The sequence below is a fragment of the Chrysochloris asiatica genome, unplaced genomic scaffold (genome assembly GCF_000296735.1).
Source record: "Chrysochloris asiatica unplaced genomic scaffold, ChrAsi1.0 scaffold00076, whole genome shotgun sequence".
NCBI classification, from domain to species: Eukaryota; Metazoa; Chordata; class Mammalia; order Afrosoricida; family Chrysochloridae; genus Chrysochloris; species Chrysochloris asiatica.
The window spans coordinates 2528506-2536642 of NW_006408594.1; the positions used below are offsets into that span (position 1 = coordinate 2528506).

Genomic DNA, 8137 nt, shown 5'->3' on the forward strand with positions numbered 1-8137 from the left:
AAACATCTCAAACCCACCCTTTGTTGACCTTTTATAACCCCATTTTTTTTCTAATTTATTTTTAGAGAAAGTAGACAAATACATATTGGTAAATGTTAACTGTCCATAGTCACATAGAAATGCAGTGTAATCTCTGAGCCCAATACCCAGAGAAATGAGGGGGAAAGCTAGAATTCTATGTACTACTACACACGGGCCTGGCACCCTCCAGCTTCCAGCTGAGCCAAGGGAGGAGAAGATTTTCTGTTTTCCACAGAGCAGAGCACTATGTTGATTCCATAGTTTTTGTTGAGACCAGAAGGGATAAAAATTAATTTGGGAACAGAAAGGGGTAGCAATTCTTTCCCTACTGTATCTGCTCAAGATATTTCCCTCCAAAATCCGTCGAGAATCATGGTACAGAGGACAGAAAAGAGTCCACAAGAACAGGGAGGCTGAGCACAAGAGGTGAAAAAGAAAGATACTAAAGACTGCAACTTGCTCCCAGAGACTGAAGAAGTTGGAATCCATCAGTGTTCCTACTAGTCATCATCTCCTTCATCCTCCTCCCCTGCTTCTTCCTCATCATCTTCATCTTCATCCCCTTCTTCATCAGTATTTTCCAAACCTTCTTCTTCAACATCATCATCATCTTCTCTCCATTCTCCTTCATCATCCATGTTAAGTGCTGTTGAGTCAGTTTCAACTCATAGTGACCCTGTATAGGGTTTCCAAGGAGTGGCTGGTGAATTTGAACCACCGACCTTGCAGTTCAAATCTACCTTGCAGTCCAGTGCGTTATCCCACAGCGCCACACCAGGACTCCATATCAGGAACCAAATAGTACTGTAACAGATTTGGCTAAATATCATCTTTGATGATCTCTCCTAACTCATCAGCACCTACATCCAAATGATCAGTAAACCAGGTTAAAAACAAAACCCTCTCTAGTTCTTCCTACTGTCTCTTCCTGTTGGCTTTGTTCTGTGTTTGACTTGAGAATTTTGTCAAGTCCTTCCCAGATTTCCATCTGATTTCAGCTGATTTTGAGGATGGGTCACCACGCTCATTCAGGTGAAGTTCTTTGGAGAGAAACTTATTTTCAAAGTAAGGATTTTCATCAAAATAAAAATCTATTCTGTAACCTGATTTAATATCTTCCAATTCTGTCACTTCAACTCGGGTCAAACAATGTAGTGCCTCTTCATCCTCTTCCCCAAGCAACACAGATATTTATGGGTCATTGACAAACATTGTTACCCAAAAGTCTGGGATTTTGGCGATCGATTCTGACCTCTTCTGAAAGAATGGTTGGCGGATGTTGCGGACCGTGTAAGACTGGTCAGAGGTTCGAGGCCCTATAGGCCCGAGTGTAACAAATGAGGCCACTGGCAGTTAATGGCAAATTGTTTTTCATCTTAATATTATTACATGTATTAATTTAATACACAGAGCTCTTGGTAATCCACAGATAAATGTGATATTTTCCTAAAGCTAAGACTAAAGGTTGCAAGGTCAAGCCTTTCTCCAAAAGGATTAACTAAAAATATCTTAGCTACTTCTCGGTTCTTTGTTTCTATAGACAAAGAACCCATCCTACCTAATCCTTTTCCAGGTGCAGCCCATTCACCTGGGCATCTGGAGTCCTCCTGCAGACCTGGCTCAGGAAGCCGAAGCAGCAGGACTCTGCCCAAGCTTTTGTCCTTATCTTTCACCTTCCCCCACCTGAGCTCAGGGGCTATAGATATGTTAATTGGGCCTGAGAATCCAAGTTGCTGGCCTGGGATTTGAACCAGTGAAGTACGATGTAAAGTTACCTGAATGTCTGGAAAAGTACTGATATTAGCTGTACCTTGCCTAAGTCCCTCCCAGCTTGGTGTGAAGCTCCTCCCCTAAATAAAACAGAGGCCCGGGCCTCCCCAGGTGTGCATTACGGGTTGGAAGGCATGCAGTAAAGATTGCAGTGCATTACGGGTTGGAAGGCATGCAGTAAAGATTGCAGGGCAGTGAATTGCTGCCTGCAGAGGCCACGATGCCTGTAGTCCCAAGCCTGCCCACCAGTGATGTATCCACCCTGGCTTTGGGGTGCCTCATTGTCTCTCTCTTTGTCTCTTTCTGTGTATTCTTGATATATTGTTACCGCCGTCAGGTATCTCCTCCTCGTGAACCGAACCCCTATGTCGAGGCAGGTCCCCGACAGGCGGAGTTTGTTATATCTCTGTTCTGCTTTCAAAATCTCCTCACTGGCTTGTTCATTAAGTCTGTTTGTTTCATTTTGTGCTTCATCAATATGTTCAATTGCTTTCTGCTGATTTTTTTCTCCCTTTGGCAAGTTCAGAGAGATCAAAGTCTCCTACAGCTTAGGTTTCTTCGTTTGAGGCAGGAGTGAAAACGAGCATTTGGAGTCCATGCTGCAAGCAGAGTCCAAGAAGCACACAAAAGAGGAGACACTTGCCTGGAAAGAGCTTGGAGAATTGAGTTCATCCTTACGTTCTTCATTCTGATGTGATTATCCTCCATTTTTTGCATAAAGCTGGTTTTCACATAACAACCTGGTATTGGAACATAGCCACAATGATGAGTGAGAAGTAGGTATGCAGAACTGTGCACCTGACAACTGGAGTCCTGCTGTGGCACTGTAAGATAGGTGCTGGACCACAAGGTCAGTTTGAACTGCAAGGTCAGTGGTTCGAATTCACCAGCCGCTCCTCGGAAACCCTATACAAGGCCGCTATGAGTTAGTACTGACTCAACAGCACTTAAAAACAACAACCTGACAATTAAGGATAGCACATTCGTCTCAAGTGTATGTTGAAGATTTCCAAAGATAGTCATGTACACCATGCACTGGGGTATAAAGCAAATCTCGATCCTTTTTTGTTTTAAGTCAGCAATACAGATCATGTGTTATTAAGTGAAAAATCAGTAAAAAAAGACCATTTTAAAAGTTTATCCAAAAAAAAAAAAGTTTTTCCTTTCATCTGTCCTGCGTTTGGACAATAATCTAGGTTTCTGGTTCTTCTCCTCTCTTCCCCAAACTTCTGAGATTGCTTGGAAGAATGGGATCCAAAGATGGTTGTGAAAATGTTGAATAGAAGACAGACATGTAGGAGACCCACTAATGGTCAGAGCTGATGCTAGTTGGAAACAGGTACCCCTCTGATCTCTTGAGGTGAGATAGGACCTACATTAGAGGAACCAAAGTTTTTTCTACCTTCTCCAAAGGACAAGCTCAGTGTGTGATAAAGACATGAACTTCCATTGAAACCATCGTCAGCAGCCATCAGCCTTAATGAGCAAGAAGATCTGGGCAACATGTGCACACAGCCAGCTGGGCTGGTGGAAATGAGACAAAGCCTGGAAACAGGGGTCCTAGTCCTGTGAGATGAAGACCAAGCCCCCTGCCAATAGTCTCTTTCCCATCTTGCCTCATGCTCTGAAATCCCAGCACGAGTAACCTACTTTGCGTCAAATTTGGAGGTCCCTAGGAGTTCTCCGGTAAGGCTCAGATACTCCCAGCTGTGAGCAAGGAAACAGGACACGCTTTGGAAAAGGCTAATGTGGGCCCTGTTACCGAGTGAGTGACTCATTAAAATCATTATCATCTCTTTTTCTCCCTTGTCACTTCCCGCTGCTGCTTAGGCTTGCTGTTCTCGTCCTTTCTGACTTACTTCCTGGACATTCATCCACTCTCCTGCCTTCTACAACTCACGCACCATTAAGGAATCCTTATCCAGGACTCAGGTGACTTGGTTTGAGGCGACCAGACACATTCCCTCTCCAGGCCTCTGTGCTCCTCAGCAGGCCAGCACTCTCTTCTTTACAGATGTCTTGGGGGATCGGAGCATGTGATGATGTGAAAGGGTTTGGTTCAAGCACTGCATGGGGAAGAAGAAGCAGCTTCCAGATCTCCATATCCAGCCTCGATGGCTCCTCAGACTTCCCATCCCAAGTTCCAGCTGTCTGCTCACCAACTCTCGATGCCTTCCTCCCATGTAACAACTTAAGGGTAGTAGAAAACAGCAGATTGAGGAACCCTCGGCCACTGCTGGTAGGAATCCAAAATGGTGCTGCCACTGTATCAGACCGTTTGGTGGTTCCTCACAAACATGAACATACAACTGCCATTGTTGTTATAGTCGCCATGAAGTCAGCTCTGGTTCATGGCAACTTTCATTGTTATTGTTACATGCAGACTCATAGCAACCCTGTATAGAGTTTCTGAGGAGTGACTGGTGGATTTGAACTACCAACCTTGCAGTTAGCAGTCTAGTGCTTCTTGTCTTACAGCACCACACCAGGATGGACTATTGCCCAGTCCTGAGTCATCCGTGCCACCGTCTTTATGTGTGAGCCTTCTGTGGCAACCACTATGTCAATGCATCTCACAGAAGGCTTCCCTCATTTGCACTGATCCTTTACTTTACCAAGCATGATGACCTTTTATAGTGATTGGTCTTGGCTGGTTCTGTGTTCAAAGTAAGCATGATGAAGTCTCACCATCTGATTTCTAAGAAACATTCTGTCTGCACTTCCTGCAAGACAGATTTATTTGTTCATCTGACACTCCATGGTACTTTCAATATTCTTTCCCAATAACACAATTCAAATGTGCTAAGGACTACCATTGTTGTTGTTGTTAAGTTAAGGGGTTCAAGCCGGATTCAGAAGAGGACTTGGAATGGGGGATATCAAAGCAGAGAATACCAGAAAGATGGTTACTTATGCTTTATTGGCCTAATGCCATCAAGTTGGTTCTGACTTATAGCGACCCTGTATAAGGTTTCCAAAGAATGGCTAGTGAGTTTGAATCACTGACCTTGCAGTTCAAGCCAGCCTTGCAGTCCATTGCTTATACTAAAGCACCATACCAGGACTCCCATATGACCCAGAAGTCCAAATCTGGGGTGTTGTTGTTATTAAGTGTGTTGAGTCAGTTGTGACTTCTACCGACCCTGAATAGGATTGCCAAGGAGTGGTTAGTGAGTTTAAACCGCTGACCACGTAGTTATCAGTCTAGTATTTATCCTATACTGCCACATCCAAAAAATTGCAAGTGGCAACTACCTGTATACAGACATCCATTACAGCATTGTTCACAACAGCCAAAAGGTGGAAACAGCTGGAATGTCCATCAACAGATGAATAGATAAATAAATGTGGTGTATACAAGAATCAGGGTTGTATTCTTTCACCGAGTGACTCATAACTTATTCAATCTGTATGCTGAGCCAATAATCCAAGAAGCTGGATTATTTGAAGAAGAACAGGATTGGAGGAAGGGTCATTAACAACCTGTAATATACAGATGATACAACCTTGCTTACCGAAAGCAAAGAGAATATAAAATACTTTCTGATGAAGATCAAAGAGCACAGCCTTCAGAATGGGTTGCATCTCAATGTAAAGAACACAAAAATCCTCACCACTGGACCAATAAATAACATCAATGATTGTGAGGTTGGTCCAGGACCAGGCAGTGTTTCGTTCTGTTGTGCATAGGGTTGCTGTGAGTCGGTATTGACTCAATGACACCTAACAACAACAAAAGGAGCATTCTGGCTGTCCTGCTTCCAACACAGATTTGTTTGTTCTTCTGACAGTCCATTTTAATATTCTTCTCCAAGACCATAACTCAAATGCCTCAACTCATCTTTAGTCTTCCTTATTCATTATGCAGCTTTCACGTGGATATGAGGCTACTGAAAATACCATGGCTTGGGTGAAGCGCACGTTAGTCTTCAAATTGACATATTTGCTCTTGACCATTTATAAGAGGTCTTATGCAGCAGATTGGCCTAATGCAATACACCATTTGATTTCTTAACTGCTGCCTCCATGAGTGTTGATAGTTGATCCAAGCAAAATGAAGTCTCTGACAACTTCAATCTTTTCTCCATTTATCATGATGCTATTTATTAATCTAGTGGTGAGGATGTTTGTTTTCTTTACAATGAGGTGCAACCCATACCAAAGCTTGTGGTCTTTGATCTTCGTCGGTATTTTAAGTCCTCTTTGCTTTCAGCAAGCAAGGTTGTACCATTTGTATGTCACAGATTGTTATGACTCTTCCTCCTATTCTGATGCCACATTCTTCTTCATAGAGTCCAGCTTCTCTGATTATTTGCTCAACATGTTGTTGTTAAGTACTGTCGAGTCATTTCTAACTCACAGTGACCCTATATAGGGTTTCCAAGGAGTGACTGGTAGGTTTGAACTGTTGACCTTGTACTTAAAAGTGACTTTACGGTCCAGTAAGTATGGTGAAAGAATACAACCCCAACACACATCTTCCCGGATTTTAAGCCATTCATTGTCCCCTTGCTTTGTTCTAGCAGCTGCCTCTTGGTCTTATACAGGTTCCTCATGAGCACAATTAAGTGTTCCAGAATACCCATTCTCCACAATATTGTCCGTAGCTTGTCATGATCCATATAATCGAAAACATTTCTGTAGTCAATAAAGCACAGGTAAAACATCTTTCTGGTATTTTCCACTTTGATATCCCCCGTTCCAAGTCTTCTTCTGAATCCGACTTGAAGCCCTGGTAGTTCCCTGTCAATGTACTGGGATGTCAATGTACTGCAGTCATTTTTAAATTATCTTGAGCAAAATTTTACTTGCATGCAATATTAATGATATTGTCAGATTATTTCTGCATTCTGTAGGGTTACCTCTCCTTGGAATGGACATAAAGTGTTCAAGAACACAGATGTCAGTTTGAGGACTAAGTTGTGCCTTTCTCAAACCGTGGTATTTTCAATAACCTATATACATGTGACCTCTGGTAGGGTAGTGGTTACCAATAGGGCTGTGAACCACAAGGTCAGCAGTTCGAAACTACCAGGTGTTCCGCGGGAGAAAGATGAGGCTTTCTTGCTCCTGTAAAGATTTACAGCCTCAGAAACCCTGTACAGGGTCGCTATGAGTGTGGGCTAATGCGTCAGACTGTAAAATCATTTGAACTGCAAGATCAGTGGTTCAAGCTCACCAGCTGCTCCTTGGAAACCCTATACAGGGTCGCTATGGGTCAGAATTGACTCTACAGCACTTAATAACAACAACAACATATACATGTGAAAGTTGGAAAGTGAATAAGGAAGACTGTAGAAAAATTGATGCTTTTGAGTTATGGTGTTGGAGGAGAATATCAAAATTACCAAGAATGGCCAAAAGAATCAAAAAGAAAAAAAAAGGAAGTACAGCCAGAAAACTCCTTAGAAGCCAGGCTGGCCAGATGTCGTCTCTCAGACTTCGGACATATTATCATAAGGGTTCTGTCCCTGGAGAAGGACAACATGCTTGGTAAAGTGGAGGGCCAACAAAAAACAGGACGGCCCCCAATGCAATGGATCCGCACAGTGGCAGAAACAATGGACTCAAGCAGAGCAACGATTGTGTGGTCAGCACAGGACTGGGCAGTGTTTCGTTCTGTTGTTGGTACCAACTCCACAGCACCTAACAGCAACAACTGTTGTTGCTACTACTGTATTAATCCATCTCGTCTTCTGCATATAAAACAGGAATTGTACCCCCTGAGCCACCGCAGCTGTACGTGGCCACTATACAGGGTAGAAAAAAGAGGTTTCCAGAGCCTCTCTGCAACAAAGCTGGAACTAAAACTGAGTTTCCCTGCCTCTAAGTGCGGTGTCCCTAGATTCCTAGGGGCTGTCAGAAAATCACCTTTTCTAGAGGGACTAGAGAAATGGCCGCCAGCCCTTAGTTTCTATCATACATAGAGCAAACACAAGGGAGCCAGACAAGAAGCAGACATAGGCCAGACCCTGTGGCTCTGTAAGATCAGCACTGGATTGTGAACACAAGGTCGGCAGTTCAAACCCACCAGCTGCTCCTCGGAAACCCTCTACAGGGTCACTGTGAGTTGGAACCAACTCAACAGCACTTAACAATAACAACAGTAAGTGCACAGACTTGTGGGAGGAACACAAATACACAGCATGGGAGAAGGGAGGTTTAGAGCGCTCCTGAGTCCGGAGGAAGGGCCAGAGGTGGACAGAGTGTAGGGAGAATGGGAGCCAACCATCCTGGTACGTCGCTGACTTCCTCACTCTGAAGCGTCTGATCAACGTTTTTGAAAAAGTGTGAGAGCATGAGATGCTCAAATTCCAGTTCTACACCCCCTGACCACTGGGATCCC

At 43.6% G+C, this 8137-nt stretch overlaps 1 pseudogene; it reads right to left on the minus strand.

Moving 5' to 3' along the window:
• Positions 1 to 521: 521 nt before the first annotated feature.
• On the minus strand, positions 522 to 2478 carry LOC102828033 (annotated as a pseudogene).
• Between the last annotated feature and the right edge of the window lie 5659 nt (positions 2479 to 8137).